Source organism: Microcaecilia unicolor, chromosome 1 (genome assembly GCF_901765095.1).
Source record: "Microcaecilia unicolor chromosome 1, aMicUni1.1, whole genome shotgun sequence".
Lineage (NCBI taxonomy): Eukaryota > Metazoa > Chordata > Amphibia > Gymnophiona > Siphonopidae > Microcaecilia > Microcaecilia unicolor.
In genome coordinates, this window is record NC_044031.1 from 696,281,870 (window position 1) to 696,299,694 (window position 17,825).

Genomic DNA, 17,825 nt, shown 5'->3' on the forward strand with positions numbered 1-17,825 from the left:
AGGTTTGTATTTATAGTGCATTTTGTCTAGCATAAAAGGTGCCAGTACTCAAACGCCAGGCCACCCTTCAGGGGTGGAGTGATCATTGAGGGACCCACCCTAAAATAGCCAGGACTCCTGCAACCAGTCATAGAATCTATGACAAGGCAGAATTTGTATGTAGAACCTGAGCTCTTTCAATAAAATACGAGAACCATGGGTCAAGTTTAGCAGACAGTGGAAAAGGTGCCGGTACTCAGTACCCCCAAGTACCCCCTCAAAAAAAGCCCTGATAGTAAATGATAATATCAACTATAATATCTTAATTTTTCAAAGTTATATTGACTTTGATGGGAGCTCATCTAAAACACAACCTTGTTCTCTGCAAAGTCTCTGCCAAGATAAGGTCTAGCATGGTCATTTCCATGCAGCTGCTCCATCTGAAGGGACTCTCTCCATTGTGACTGATTGTCACTTAAGTCCAGCAACACTGCTGCCTATCATCTCCAGCAACACTCTCAGAATGGCACCGTTTCACATATTATATAAACAATATTCAGGTCTTAGTGTACTGCACTGCTACAGCTGGAGGTAGGAAGGTTTGTCTCCTTCTGCCAGTGGATTGGAAAATGAGCATTTGATAGGTTTTGGAGGGAAACTGGAAAGAGATTAGGGTGTCATTCTGTTGGAGAGATTAGAAGGAAGTAAAGTGATTTGGAGGCTTTTCCTGTTAGAGGAGGGAGGAAGCGGCGACTACCACTCAGGCAGGGGTGAGACCAAAGGTGTTGCTACAGGGTAGTAAATGCCACCCCACACTTATGAGTTCTGACTGGCTGTGACTCCAGAAAAAGTCTTCTTTCTGAAGCCTTTATTGACCATGATGCTATTTGACCCACAGGGCTCTGTAGCTGTGCAGCCTTGTGCAATTCAAGCATCAGTTTTTCAAACCATACCTGGCCTATGGAGCTCAAATGATAATGTTTGAGCTGAACAGGGCTCCATAGTTACAAAACCCCGCAGGTCAAATTGTGTCAGTTTCAATTGCATGCCTGAACTTTGAAGAAGCAGCCTCAGCAGACATGGTTTAGATAAGCTGAGTGATCAGCTAAGGGAGAGAGAGCTGGGAAGGAACATGAGGACATAGAAACTGAGGGGGAGTGGAGAGACCAGAGGAAGGATGGGACAGTGAAAAGCAGAGAAAGGACAGGACCCAAGAACTGTGGGGGTGGAGATCAGAAGAAGGCTAGAACTTGGAAACTGGGGGTGGGAAACAGTAGGGACTTGGACAAGTGGGGAGCTCAGAGGAAGGACTAGACTTAGGAACTAGTGGGATGGGGAGAGCATGGAAAAAACAGAGATTTGGTAATTGGGAGAGAAAGCAGGGACTCAGAATGGGTGGGAAAGTAATGACTTGGAGATAGATATGGGTGAACAGAGTAAGGAATCTGGGCATGGACAAGGGACTTGAAAGCAGATTGAATTTGAAGGAACAGTAGAGACTTGGCAATTGGTTAGGTATGAGTTAGAGTAAGCATATGATAGATGGATTGGGAGTATGAGTGAGAGTGAGATTGGTGTAAGAGAAGATGAAGGGTGGGAAGGAATTGAGATGTGGCATGAAAAATCTGGAGGACTGGGTAGAGATTGAAAGAAGGATATTAGGAGGCTGGATGTGGTAAGAGACAAAATGAGCTTGAGACCAGGGAAAATGATTGACAGAGGAGCTGGGTCTGGTAGGGAGGTGAAAAACAGACAAAGGCAAGTATAGTGAGTGTAAGTAGAAGACTAGGATATGGAGTAGATGAAAGATAAAGTAGAGGTAGCTGGGAAGAGGAGAGATGGGGGCAATGGGAGCTTCAGAGAAGGGGTGAGGTGGCAGATGGAAAGCTGGTAGGTGAGTGAAAGGTGAAAAGGAGGAGACAAAGGTAAAACTGTGAAAAGGAGGGGTAAAATAGATATGAGTGAATAGAGAGACAGAAAGAGAAAAATGAAAAGATGTAGAGGAGGAATGGAAGAATACAAGAAGAGAGAAGAAATGGAAAGGATATCTTGCAAAAGAGCATAGAAGACTGAAAAAAAGCAGAGTGGAAAAAAAGAGATGGTACTACAAAACAAAAACATTAGTTTCCATTTTTAGAGACTGAGCTATGTCATCTTGGGATTTGTGCACATGTTCTAATTTTTGTATGTTGCATAGTACAGGACGAAATGCTGTACTTTTTCCACTACTGCACTTCTCAGTCTATTATTTTGGGGGATTTCTATTTGTTTTCATCTGCATATTTCTGTTTCTGTTTTTAACTTATGGTCCCTTATTCTGTATTAGGTATGGTATTTCTATGTTCTGTATGTGTGACCATGTGAAGGATTCAACTATTGTGTAGTTGCTGTGTAGTGATCTGTAGCACTCTGATATTGGTTGGTGTTCTAGAGACTGGTGCAGTGCTTACAGTGTTTCCTTTTCATAGGTACTGTTGCACTTTGAGATCTAGGAGTTAGTGTGTCACAGGTAAGATATTTTCTGGAATGATCATGGAGTGGAGGCGGGAAAGATGGTGGAGCTAATAGGTGGATGTGGAGGCAGAGGGCATGTGCTTAAAATCTCCCTTTAAAAAATTGCTCCCCCTTAGCATCCCTGTCACCAATAGTGAAATTTCTAGCTAAAACTATACACATTAAATTTAATTATTGGTAATGCACCTTTAGTAAAAAATCTAATAAAGACTAGTGAAGTCTGCTTAACTGTTTAGCTTATGCAGTAAACAACACTACTTTTGCCCAGTGATGGAGTTTGCAGAGACCTAGCTCGGGCTCGATGGGCCTTTGGTCTTTCCCAGTATGGCAATACTTATGCAACTTGAGGAGATAGACATAGAGTTGTGGCACATCGAAAAACTTCTATTTCTCATACTTAGAAACCTATTTTTACTCTCATGTCCCTGCTACTCACAAGCAGCAACCCATGAATGGCTTACAGGGCTGCCACACAAGTTTGATGGCATCAAGGAAAGGCCCTAAAATGGGGTGAGGTGCCAGCGCCATTCCTGGTTGCGCCAAGGAAATGGAAGGTAAGTGGCTTGTCCAAAACCACAAGCACTGTTCTGTAGTTGGACCTGGTCCCTTTGGCTCTCAAGCTGCTGCTCTAATCATTAGGCAAAGTCAGGAGAGAAAACTTGTTATAGAAATAAAGGTAAGTACTCAGCACTGATTTCTACCTTCAGGCTTGCTTTTTAAGTTTTTACATTGGTTTTGTCCTAACTTTGATGCTTAAAGGGGAATGACATTTAGGAATCTTATGGCCTTTTTTTATTAAACCATGTCAGTGATTCCCGTGGGGCAAATGTGACAGGCTGCGGGATCCTCAGTTTTATAAATCATGTCAGGTGCTTATTCTCGGTGAACCAAGGTTCCTAAGTTCAACTGAAAACAAGAGCCTGACCTAGGTTTCTAAATGTAGGCTCTCTGCTTTTTTGAATATCAGTCTCTTCATTTATAGTGCTAACCACACATATGATAAACTCCATTAGCACATAGTAGCCATACCCTAAAGTTAAGTTTAATGCCTGTGCATGTTGTGAATGGAAAATGGAAAATACTTTGTGCATGTTTCTTGATCTATGTTCACTTCCTCTGTGATGTAGAACAAAACAAGTGTATTAATACTGAAACAATGAGGTTTGCCCATCCTGATGAACGAGCTTCTGAACAGCTGCATCTGCTTCACAGTACACATTTTTACTGTTCCACAAATTTATGTATTTATTTATTGCAAATTTATGTATTTAAAATTTTTTATATACCACCCTTCTAACAAACATCAGAACTGTTCACAAAATTTCATAGTACAAGCAAATTCCCAAAGGAAACTAGTTATACAAATATAGGGACCCTTTTACTAAGCCATGGTAAAATGTAGAGTTACTGTGGCTTAATGTGGGACTTTGCTGCATGGTAACTGCAAATTTAACATGGCAATTATTGGAGGCATTCCCAGTATTTTCTATTGCAGGTTGTGATTAATATTCATATTAATGCAAAATTGCCTATATTATTTTCCTTTAATGTAGACCTCCTTTCCTCACCTTGATGTGGGCTATTTTTAGTTTTATTGCTTGTGTAAGGGGCCCTTTTACTAAGCTGCCTTAAAAAGGGAAAGGAAAATGGGACTTGATATACTGCCTTTTTGAGGTTTTTGCAACTACATCCAAAGTGGTTTACATATATTCAGGTACTTATTTTGTACCAGGGGCAATGGAGGGTTAAGTGACTTGTCCTGAGTCACAAGGAGCTGCAGTGGGAATTGAACTCAGTTCCCCAGGATCAAAGTCCACTGCACTAACCACTAGGCTACTCCTCCAGAACTAGAGTTGAGGGCTGTTTTTGCTGTGTGCTGAGGCCCTTGTTATCTCATAGGGTTAAAATGCTGAAAAAAAGACATATATATCCCCACACCGATATTGGAAGGTCTCTTTAATTTGATTGAAAAAAAGACATGGACATGCAGTAAGGTTGCTCCTACCTTGTGGCCTTGGGGGGGGGGGGGGGGGGGGGTAAGTGCTTAATTCATGTTAGTGAAAAGGCCCATAAGTTGTTAAAATTTCCCCAGAACCCTAATTTATAACAAGTTTAGTGGTGGAGTGGCCTAGTGGTTAGGGTGGTAGACTTTGGTCCTGGAGAACTAAGGAACTGAGTTTGATTCCCACTTCAGGCACAGGCAGCTCCTTGTGACTCTGGGCAAGTCACTTAACCCTCCATTGCCCCAAGTACAAATAAGTACCTGCATACAATATGTAAGCCACATTGAGCCTGCCATGAGTGGGAAAGCACGGGGTACAAATGTAACAAAAAAAAAATAACAAATTTAAAATATCCTCTCCACATAGGAGTAAGATTACAGTTATCAAAATATATCTCTATGATCCTTGATACATTTTTTTTAAAAATTAGGTCAATTTTCAGTGGTGACTGCATTTTCTAACACCAGTGGTGGCATTGGGTGAAACTCTTCATAAAGGCAGTTAATAAATCCCAACAAATAAATACATAAATAAATTTACAAAATCTGTCAATTCAGTGACTCTGTAAAGATTGGCAGCACCACCAAATACATATGCAATGTGGTCACTGCCTATGGCTAAGCTGCTAGCCCTAAAGCTAAGTGGTGTAATCCGTTGGGTTGGTCGTGAGCCCTTGGGCCCTGGCCGAGGCCAGCAGGGCGCCGACCCAGGCCAAGGGGAGACCGACCCACCACCGCACACCCCAGCTACACAATACCCTCTAAGCTACCCCTCCCCACAGTCCCTCAGGAAGAAGGGAAATAGGCATACAGGTGGGCCTCGCGGCCGAACCGGAACCCACGCACACAGAGCCACTCGTGCGAGCCTCACGGCTGAACTGGAACCCAATCACACACAGAGAGGGGTGAAAGAACCCAGGGGGCCCCCAGATGCCAGACACGCGCTGAACACCAGCAATAGGGCAGAGGGGGAAACAAAGGACCAGAGCGGGCCACGCCCACGCAGGGGACTAGTGCAGGACAGGGGAACTAACACAGCAACCCCCCCCCCCCCCCCACCAGGGTAGGAGCCCCAGGCAGAAGCCAGAGGAACCAGACACAAAAGGAAGGCAGAAAGCCTTTGCCTCAAACCCACTGTAGACAGAGGCACACGGAACACAAAGGGTTAAACTTGTAGAGCCAGCAGAGAGAGGGTGCCATAAATCAACAAACAATCAGAGAGAACGCTCCCCCCCCCCCCCCTACATGGGCTCTGACTTGTTTATAGGCACCCAGCTATAGAATTGTCCCCTATGTATGTATTAGAGTGGTGCTATTGAAAAATCTATGGATAAGTCCATTTGAATATTGATGCACATGTTTTTACTAATGTTCTAATCCACAACAATTCTGCCCTTTTAGCCATGGGTGGAAATTGAACAAAATAGCTAAAAGCTATTTACATTCAATAGGATAATTTGATAGTAGCCAGTTTTTCTCTTGTGAATGTAACATCCAGGCTGCTCTGTAAAGCTTTAATTTTACAGCCAAATATATAGGGTCTAACCTATGTGTACCATAAGAGCTAAAGCCAAAAAGAGCAATTCTATAAGGTGTGCCTAAAGTTAGGTGCCAATAATGTGCATATTTATAGAATAATGTGTGTGATTGGCACCAATAATTGGCAGTTACCAGGGGCAGAATGACAGTGATCTGGGCCCCCAGGCAGTAAAGGTCATTGCCCCCTCACCGCTGCACTGCTGCCGCCCCTCCCATACACTACATCCCCCTACTGCCACAGCTGCTGCCCCCTTCCCATATACTACAGTCCCCTGAGCCTGAGTGGGCCCTTCCTGGTCCTACCTTGAAGGGCCCTGGTGTCTAGTGTTTTCTTCAGGGGCAGGAAAGAACCCCACTCTTTCCTGTCCACTACTGCTAATCTGACCAGTGCCACTGTGTTTTCAAAATAGGTGCCAAGACTTCCAGCAGTAGATAGTCTCACGAGATTGCTGCAGGGCGTCTTGGCAGAAATTTTTAAAACACAGCAGTGCGGCGCTGGGCAAAATAGCAGCAGTGAGCAGGAAAGAGTGTTGTTCTTTCTTGCCCCCACAGAGGCTACTAGACCACCAGGGTCCTTCAAGGTGGGTCTGGGGAGAGCTCACTGAGACTGAGACTGAGGCTGTAGTGTGCGGTGGAGGGGGGGAGAGCCTCTGGGTCCCCTAGAGCCTCTGGGCCCTTGGGCACTGCCCAGTTGTCCGAATGGTCAGTCCGTCCCTGGCAGTTACATGCGTAAGTGCTAGGTGCTATTCTATAAAATGTGCATTTTAATTCCCGTATCACACAACTACATAGGGGGTGTTTTCATGGGCAGAACATGGAAGTGTCATGGGTATTTCACCTAGCAATGTGTGCAACTTATAGAATAATATAAGTTGTGTGTGCCCACTTACACTTGCCATTGAGTTGACATAAGTGGCTGCACCTATATTTTGGTGTCCCAATGCCACCATACGCCTATATTCTATAACAGCCTAGGCACACTGAAGCATCATTATAGAATTGGTACTAAGTTAGGATTGTGGCATCTAATTTAGGAGCCCTTTTACAAAGGCATGGTAGGGCTACCATGCAGGTAGCACACGCCAAATTGGCCCTACCACTCGGGTAGCATTGGAGTCCAGCGGTTGTCCTGAAACTGGCACGTGCAGTTTCCCTTGGTAGAAAATAATTTTCTATATTATTTTTTACCCTTGGGGGGCATTCCCAGCAGTAATCGACAGCATGGCCACTTTGCCATGTGCTGCCCGAGTATCGTGGGGTTAGCTCGTGAGCCTTTACAGCCTACTAATTAGGTGGCGGTAAGGGCTCAGGCACTAAATAGCTGTGAGCTAATTTGAATATTAGCGTACGGCCATTTACTGCTCAGTTTAATAAAAGGCCTTCTTCCCACCACCGTAAAACGTGGCCCAGCGCGCACCAATTTCACACGCCAAAACTAGCACAGGCCACTTTTTACTGTGGCTTAGTAAAAGGACCCTGTATAGCTCCAATGTATAAATTTGCCACCAAAAGCCTTCAACTAAAGTCAGGACAAAATGGCCTCTCCACCCCAAACCAACTGGAATTTAGCTGGCATATTTAGATTTTTTAAATAATTTTTCCAATAACCATTCAAATGTAAAATATTATAATAATTGGTCTTGTTTTTAAAGTTTTTACATTGGTTTTATAGATTTACTGTGTGTGACCCCAATCAGAGCTGTGCTATCAGTCAACAGTACTGGTGGGAGATTTTAGCCTTATATGGCAGCATTGTGGGGGATTTTGGTACAGTATTTTGATGAACATTTTCTCCTTTTTGTTTATATTCATACTCTTGATTGAAAGTAAAGCAGCAAGATAATTTTAGATTACCATTGAAGAACTGTAGTATTGTACTGTTATTTAATTCTTCCTGAGCTCTCTATCTTGTTTTTATTGAATGCAGACATTTTTTTCCAGCCAATACTGCCATCTTTTGTTTGGAATTGTACACATTCAATGAATATAATTTATGAAGATCAGCAATGTAAGAAGAAACATAGAGAGCCTGATTCATTAACATACAGTAACTCACAATAAGCTTACTGTGGGATAATCTATGTTATTTAACATTGGCCCTATTATATCTAGTGAGAGTTATTCACTAAAAAATAATGTGTTTCTTCTGTTTACATTCATGTGAGTTGCCTTGATGAATTTGCCTTGCTGTGTTTTACTTTTCTTTTATTATTTAACACTTCATTCAGATGATAAAATTTATCTATCTATCTATATATATATATACATACACACACACACACACACACACACACACACACACACACACACACACACACACACACACACACACACACACACACACACACACACACACGTATTAATAGACTAGGGGCCCTGTTTACTATTTTAGTGCATGCTAATGCTAGAGAGACCCATATATTCCTATGGGTGTCTCTAGTGTTAGCGTGTGCTAATTTTTTAACATGCACTAAAAACATTAGCGCGCCTACAGCGCAGCTTAGTAAACAGGATCTTAAGCTATGTACCACAAATCAGCATTTCAATTTAGTTGGTTTTCATATGGAGAGAAAGTAAGGGGTCCTTTTACTAAGGTGTGCTGAAAAATGGCTTGAGGTAGTATAAATGCATGTTTTTGGCACGCGCAGAATTATTTTTCAGCGCACCTACAAAAAAATGCCTTTTTTTATTTTTGCCGAAAAATGCGGCAAAATGAAAATTGCTGCGCATCCATTTTGGGTCTAAGACCTTACTGTAAGCCATTGACCTAGACTAGTAAGCCCCCTACAAGGGGCTGCACCCTAATGTATCTTTTGCTTATTAAATGTAAACTTTTATAATGTAAAATAAAAACTTTAATTTAATATGCAAAAGATGCAAATGTGCTTCAGGATTTCAGAAATTGAACATTCTTACTCCTGCCTTAGAATCTATATGAGCTGTGGCAGGAAACGTTTGGAGGGCAGGTAGAGGGATATATTTATAGTCAAGGTTATATTTAGTATCTTATTTGTACCCATAGGCAGTGAGACGGGGTGAGCAGCTGGGGCCATGGCCCCACCAATACTTTGCTCAACCCAGCATCAGCAATCTAAGAATTTGGGGGGAGGGTGATGCTGGAGAATGGTTGTTTGGCCCCTCCAACCAAAACAATATTCCACTTCCCTTGTATACACCTGCTTGTTAATACATACAAATAAAAAAATAAAATTAGAATTTTTAAAAAACCCACACATACAGGCAGTCATAAAGCTCACACGTTTGCTATTGTTTTCAATAACGTCTTCAAATGTTTAGAGGTCACATGATACAGAGTGGAGGAGTAGCCTAGCGGTTAGAGCACCAGTCTTGCCATCCAGAGGTCCCTGCTTCAAATTCTACTGCTACACCTTGTGATCTTGGGCAAGTCCCTTAGGACCTCTTTTACCAAACTACACTAGCGATTCCTGCACAGATTGCTACCACTGTAATGCCCATCATTATCTCAGGTACAAAATTATATTGTGAGCCCTCCAGGGACATGGAAATACCCAGTGTACCTGAATGTAACTCACCTTGAGCTACTACTGAAAAATGTAAGAGCAAAATTTAAATATTAAATATGCCTCTAGAGGCTGTATTTCTAGAGTATATAGCGCCCTATTGGCCTATCAAAGGCCAATAATGTATTGCCTATCTAAATGGGAGACTGCCTTGGGTGTATCTTATGAATATAATCAGTGGGAACATATATTTAAATCTCTGCTTAAAGTGTCGATTTCTAGGAATTTGATGGAAAATGGCCATAAGATCTTGTATAGCTGATATTATACACCAAAGAGGCTTTCCAGGATGTTCCCCACCAGCTCAGCACTATGTTGGCGTCACTGTGGGTCGGAGGCAGACATGGTGCACGTTTGGTGGACTTGCCTGCGTGCGCAGGAATTCTGGACTACTGTTTTGGACTTTGTATTTGCTCTTACGAATGCACGATATCCGTTGAAAATGGAACATTGCCTTTTACATGTTAAACCTTATGGAGTGAAGTCATCTATTCATCAACTGGCAGCCCACGTATACTTAAAATCCAAAATAAAGATTTAAAAAAAAAATAATAAATATGCCTTATTTTAAAGAGTAATTCTTATGGGTCGATATTCAAAAGGATTTAACTGGGCAGGAGAGGCTTCTGTCTGATTAAACCCCACTGAGCTGGCAATTTGCCAATATTCAGAGGCACTTAAGTGGGAAGTGCCACTGAATATCTGGGGGCGCAGCTGGCACTTAACCAGTTCACTGTGAAATTCAGTCTGCTAACCAGCTAAGGGCCCCTTTTTCCAAGCTGCAGCAAAAGGGGGCCTGTGCTGGCATCGGCGCATGTTTTTGACGTGTGTCACGGCCCCCCTTTTACCGCAGTGGGTAAAAGGGTAGGTCTTTCTTTTTGGCAGGAAATGGCCATACAGCAAGTAAAGCACTTGCCGTGTGGCCGTTTCAGGGGGGAACCCTTACAACCACCCACTGAGGTGGTGTCAAGGGCTCCCGCGCTAACCTGGTGGTAACTGGATTACCGCTGGGTACATACCGGCGTTACATAAGTAAATATATTTTTGTAGCCCCAGATAGGATGGCGCACTGGAGGTGGGAAGTACTGCGGTAGTCCAGCAGCACTTCCTGTTTAGCGAGCATTGGGCTTACCACCACTTTGTAAAAGGGGCCCTAAGTAAGATAAATTTAGGACAGCAAAAAGGCTATCCTAACTGTATCTATTAATTGATTTAGAAATTTTTCAAAATCTTCAAGTTCTTGTTTCGATCCAATTTGAGAGAAGATTATTTAATCAGACAACAGGAGTAGCGATGGGGGCGACTATCACCCCCTCTGAGGCTAACTTGTTTGTTGCAGAGTTTGAGGAGAAATGCGTCTATAGCTCACCATGGATTGACAAGATTCGGCTATGGCTATGTTTTATTGATGATATTTTCTGTCTATGGACAGGATCGAAACAAGAACGTGAAGATTTTGAAAAATTTCTAAATCAATGCCATACCTCTTTGAAATTTACTATGCAATATGACTATATAAATATATCGTTCCTCGATGTCTCAATTATTAAAACAGATACAGAGTTTAAAACAACTATTTTTCAAAAAGAACTGATAGAAACACTCTGCTGTATTACGATAGCTGTCATCCAAAAAACTTAAAGGACAGTTTACCTTTCTCGCAATTCTTGTGATATCGGCGAATATGTTCAGATTTACCTGAATACAAAAGTAAAGCTAAAGAATTGAGTCATAGATTAAAAAACAGAGGATATCCTAAAAGGATAATTGCGCAAGCCTATAAAAGGGCACAATATAACAATCGAGATTATCTTTTAACACCGAGGCAAACTATTGAAGAAGATGAGCAAGATGTTTTAACTTGTATAATACGCTCTCATTGGCATGTCATTCAAACATTACCTGGTTTTGAACGTATGAAATTGCAATTAACATACTGTAGAGGAAGAAATTTAAAGAAGATTTTAGCCCCGTCAGCTTTAAGAGAAATAATAGATACATCAAGTAACATTGAGGGGGGACATAGGAGATGTGGAGAGTGTAGTATGTGTGACCATATGTTAGAAATTAATGAGTTTATAGATCCCCAATCAAAGAAAAAAATATATTTTGCAACATAACACCTCTTGTGCATCTGACTGGGTTGTCTACTGTATCATGTGCAGCTGCGAAAAATTATATATTGGCCAAACATCACGTAAATTATCCACTAGGTTAATTGAACATAAAAGTAATGTGAATACCAAAAAGATGTCAGCACCTTTGGCAGCTCATTGTAATGAGAAAGGACATTCCTTCGAAAGTCTTAAATGCTTTGTACTTCAACAGCTTCAATGGCATGAGAGAGGAGGTGATAAAAAACTTTTGTTGTTAAGATAAGAACAGCGTTGGATCTTCAGTTTACATACACTTTGTCCATTTGGTATAAATACGAGAATAGAGTGGAATAAATTTTTTTGAATAAATTTTTCTGAATGGACAAATGATAAGCAAGATTTAACTTGACTGACAGTCTAAAGGCGGAGCCTATGATTGAAGGCGTCTGACGTCAGTATATATAAAAAGTAGCCATCTTGTGAAAATAGCATAAGTGGAAGCAATCGCTAACGAAGTACCTTGTAAGGATCCTCTACAGAAAATCCTCTTTTGAAGTCATGTTGGTTTAGATATGATACTGATTTTGTGCTTTTTTTTATAGATCTTAACAGTCTGACACCACGGACCCTGAAGCAGAATGTGAAACTTGGGCCGAAGTCGGACCGTGGATGGTGTCCTGTATGACTGTAAAATTAAGATAAGTGCATGATGCTCCATTGTTCAACAAAAAAATATAAAAAAACAAAAAGTTGAAAACGGTTGAAACGGTTCATGGATATATTATATTTTTTGAATAGTGAGCAGTTGCCATATAAAAAAAAAGGAGGTTTTTTTTACCCGTGATGATTTCAGGGTCCTCCCTTATGTTAATTATTTAACAACAGAGTGTTTCCCTTAAAACTGAGGTTTTTTCCTCCTATTATACATATATATCAGGATTATCTTGGGATATCATAAATTGCTATTTGTCACTAACTGGATAGTGCCATGGCAGTTATAGGCAATATTCAGCAGCACTACCCATTTAAGTACTGCTCTGCTCAATGTTGGTGGACGATCAGCTAAATGGGGTTTAGTCAGGTAGGAGCCGCTGAATATTTATCTTTAGTATGTAGGCCCCAATGAAATGCTTACATTCCTCCTCGGTTTCCTTACCTTCAATTTTTCTCTCTCCTCTAATCACAATCTTTGCACTATCTAGTTTTCAAATGTTCATTTAACTCTGCTGTGTCTCCTTTAATGCCTTTCACCCTTTCCTGGACATACATTGTAACACTACAAAAAAACAAAGGAAAAGCCAGCGATAAACTGTGGTCGATGACATTGCTAAAGGAAGCAAATTGGGCAGACAAGATGGGCCTCACAGTCCTTATCTGCTGGCTGGCTGTTTCTCTGTTTTATTCTGTTGTTGTTCCTCTAATAACTGCAAAGAGGTTTACGATACAGTTTAAACTGGATGCTAAATAAAGTAAAATTTTACTCTAGTGTGGATTCCTTTTCATTTTTATAATTTGGAATCAAATATCTAAAGTTACTTTTTAATAAAATATCTAAAGTTACTTTTTAAAACAAATGAATTGTAGTCAAACTTCTGACATGGCTTGCCCTTCAAAATGCAATGGAAAAATCTTGCCTGGGCATGAGTCCAAGCGTCGTCTTATCTATAATTACCTCGTACATCTTCACTCTGGCAAGCCTCTACATGGCATGCTTTTGCAGGTATTGACGATACAGAAATATGACTTATCATCTCCCAGGCAATTGTGTAATTGTGTTTCTGGAATACTATTTTTAAAGCAGCTAGAGTAAAGGTAGTCAATCCCTAAGTATACTGGTGAAAAGGCGGGATTAAACAGGATGTCTGGGGAAAGCCTATGAAAGGGTATGTTTCACTTAAATTTAATTTATATGTGTTTCCTTGTTATTGGGAGTTGAAGGAGGATTCCGCATAGGCTGTTATTAGTGAGTCAGTGAGTCACACCGCTAGAAAGCAGCTCACCTGAACAGCTCTACACATCATGTAATATACTCCCAAATCAAACCTCCAGATTTTTATATATAAAGTAAATACTTTAACCCAAATAGTGAAAAATCAAATATCAATCTTTAATATATATAAGTTCTCCCCAAGCATACTGAGGGGCATAATCGAATGGGGCGCCAAAGTTTTCCTGGGGCTATCCTCGCAGGACGGCTCCGTGAAGGGGCGGGGAAACCCATAACATAGTAATATAGTAGATAACGGCAGAAAAAGACCTGTACGGTCCATCCAGTCTGCCCAACAAGATAAACTTATATGTGCTACTTTATGTGTATATCTGACCTTGATTTGCATCTGCCATTTTCAGGGCACAGACCGTAGAAGTCTGCCCAGCACTAGCCCCGCCTCCCAACCACTAGCCCCGCCTTCCACCACCAGCTCTGCCACCCAATCTCCGCTAAACTTCTGAGGATCCATTCTTTCTGAACAGGATTCTTTTATGTTTATCCCACGCATTTTTGAACTCCGTTACCTTTTTCATGTCCACCACCTCCCGCGAGACGGCATTCCAAGTATCCACCACTCTCTCTGTGAAAAAATACTTCCTGATATTTTTCTTGAGTCTGCTCCCCTTCAATCTCATTTCATGTCCTCTAGCTCTACCGCCTTCCCATCTCCAGAAAAGGTTAGTTGGCGGATTAATACCCTTCAAATATTTGAACGTCTGTATCATATCACCCCTGTTTCTCCTTTCCTCCAGGGTATACATGTTCAGGTCAGCAAGTCTCTCCTCATACGTCTTGTAACACAAATCCCATACCATTTTTGTAGCTTTTCTTTGCACCGCTTCAATTCTTTTTACATCCTTAGCAATATAAGGCCTCCAAAACTGAACACAATACTCCAGGTGGGGCCTCACCAATGACTTATACAGGGGCATCAACACCTCCTTTCTTCTGCTGGTCATATCTCTCTCTATACAGCCTAGCAACCTTCTGGCTATGGCCACCGCCTTGTCAAACTGTTTCGTCGCCTTCAGATCCTCAGATACTATCACCCCAAGATCCCTCTCCCCGTCCGTACATATCAGACTCTCACCGCCTAACACATACTTCTCCCGTGGATTTCTACTCCCTAAGTGCATCACTTTGCATTTCTTCGCATTGAATTTTAATTGCCAAACCTTAGGTAGTGACGGCAGCTGGCCTTGCTGAGTTTAAAGGGGGTCTGGACAGATTCCTGAAGGAAAAGTCCATCGATCATTATTAAATTTTGGGATTTTACCAGGTTCTTGGGGCCTGGATTGGCCACTGTCGGAGACGGAGTGCTGGGCTTGATGGACCTTTGGTCTTTTCCCAGCATGGCAGTGCTTAAGTACTTATGTACTTATGTACTTATGTACTTATGTACTTCTAGCTTCTGCAGATCCTTTTTCATGTTTTCCACTTCCTCCCGGGTGTCCACTCTGTTACAAATCTTAATATCATCCGCAAAAATGCAAACTTTACCTTCTAACCCTTGGGCAATGTCTCACAAATATATTGCTTAATCAAGTATGGGATTGAAGCAATAAACCTGGTGTTGGATATCGTTCAATTCTTAATGTCACCAGTATCCAGATCGGAATTCGCTCGGATGAGGGAAAGGTGAGTAGTGGAGTGCCTCAGGGATCTGTACGGGGGCCGATTCTGTTCAATATATTTGTGACATTTTAATATAAATTTTTATGCTGTGCTCAGTCACACTGTCATGCCCGTTATACCAAAACTAACTCTGGAAAGGGTACACAGTCACCAAACATTATCGCACATGCCCTTCCTTCCTTCCATTTACAATGCGAGTAAGATACTCTGAATGTTATATACTGCAAACATTTATGGGAGAATGAAACTTATCTTGACTGGCGATGTGAGCTGTTTGTGGCACCTCCAGACACCATAAAACTAGTGCTTTGTGATTAAAATTCTGACTCCATAATAATCCCCAACGTGGAGCCATGTTTCACTTCAAAGCTTTTTCAAGGGAATTAATCTTCAATCTATCAAAAAACAGGGGAGATATCTAAATGTGCTCCTCCCTGCAGTTAAAGTTTCATTCTCTCATAAATGTTTACAGTATATAACATTCAGAGTATCTTACTCGCATTGTAAATGGAAGGAAGGAAGGGCATGTGCGATGATGTTTGGTGACTGTGTACCCTTTCCAGAGTTAGTTTTGGTATAACGGGCACGACAGTGTGACTGAGCACAGCATAAAAATTTATATTAAAATGTCACAAATATATTGAACAGAATCGGCCCCCGTACCGATCCCTGAGGCACTCCACTACTCACCTTTCCCTCATCCGAGCGAATTCCATTAACCACCAGCCTCTTGCATCTGTCTGTCAACCAGTTCCTAATCCAGTTCACCACGTCGGGTCCTATCTTCAGCCTGTCAAGTTTATTTAAGAGCCTCCTGTGTGGAACCATGTCAAAAGCTTTGCTGAAATCTAAGTAGATTATGTCTATAGCACGCCCATGATTCAATTCTCCGGTCACCCAGTCAAAAAATTCAATGAAATTCGTTTGGCACGATTTACCATTGGTAAAACCACATTGTCTCGGATCTTGAAACTTATTGGCTTCCAGGAAATTCACTATCCTTTCCTTCAGCATGGCTTCCATTACTTTTCCAATTACTGAAGTGAGGCTTACTGGCCTGTAGTTTCCAGCTTCTTGCCTATCACCACTTTTGTGAAGAGGGACCACATCCGCCGTTCTCCAATCCCACGGAACCTCTCCCGTCTCCAAGGATTTATTAAACAAATCTTTAAGAGGACCCGCCAGAACCTCTCTGAGCTTCCTCAATATCCTGGGGTGGATCCCGTCTGGTCCCAAAGCTCTGTCCACCTTTAGATTTTCAAGTTGTTCATTCACACTCTCTTCCGTGAACGGTGCTATATCTCCATTCTCGTATGCACTTTTGCCAGTCAATTGTGGTCCTTCTCCAGGATTTTCTTCTGTGAAAACAGAACAAAAGTATCTATTTAGCAAATTTGCTTTGTTACCTGTCCGCTGTACTCCAACCCCGCTCGTGAGCCCTTGAGCCCAGACCCCCCCCTCCCCCAACAGTAAGGAAGTCAAAGGGAGCCCAGGGTAGACTGAACCACAGTAGCAAGAGCCCACCTTCAGTGTACTCACCAAGGACACCAGCTTCAAGGAGAGGAACAGGCTTCCTCACAGGTAGAGGACACAGGAACCAGCCGGCGGCAACCGGAACTCCCTACGAACAGCACAGAAACTGGGGCAGCTAACCGTCTTCCCCTGCATTTAGCTAACATTCAGTAAGGGTTGAGCCCTTACCTGCAGTCAGCCGACAGGGCTTAGGGACTCCCGAACCCGCAGCAGCACCAAGAGAAGCTGTACCCCACTGAGAATCAGATCTGGGCAGGCAGAACCCAGAAGTAAACAAACAAAAAAAAAAAAACAAGCCAGAGGCAAGCTACTGGCTACTGCACACAAACACACTCAGAACCAGAGACCAAAGGGTTAACACACACCAGCAACAGGAAAGGGGAGGGGCCACAGCAGGGAAGCGAAGAGAAAATACCCAGGAAGACAAATGCTGCTCTGAAACCCAAAACTACACTCACCTGCTCCCTCCCAAGGGGGGGGGGGGGGGGGGGGGGGAAACAACCAGAGAAGGGAAATGAAGAGGAACTAAACCCAGCACAGACACACAGCAAGGGAACACAGAACAGAGAGAGAAAGGGCAACACAGAATACCCCTCCTCCACAGCACAAGCTCACAAACACAGATATCTAACAGGCTATAGGCAAGCACATAGCTCAAATGCCAAAGCACCATACCCTGGGCTAGCAGGTAACAAATAGACCCTGGATACTGACGTCAGCACTGCAAACGTCAGCTACACCTCGAGCTGACCAATGGCAGGTAAGTCCCTCCCAGCTATTCTAGCAGAGACATTCCCACTCCTCCCCAGCCTGCTAGCAGAAACATAACATCACCTCCCCCTCAAGGGCCTCCCCCTCCCTCGGTCTCGGGGTCTCGGGTTAGGTTATGAGGATAGAGACGGTGGAACTGATTTACCAGCACCGGGGCATGTACATGACAAGCATCTTCCCAGGAATTCTCTGCAGAACTGAAGCCCTTCCAAGCAATCAGGTAC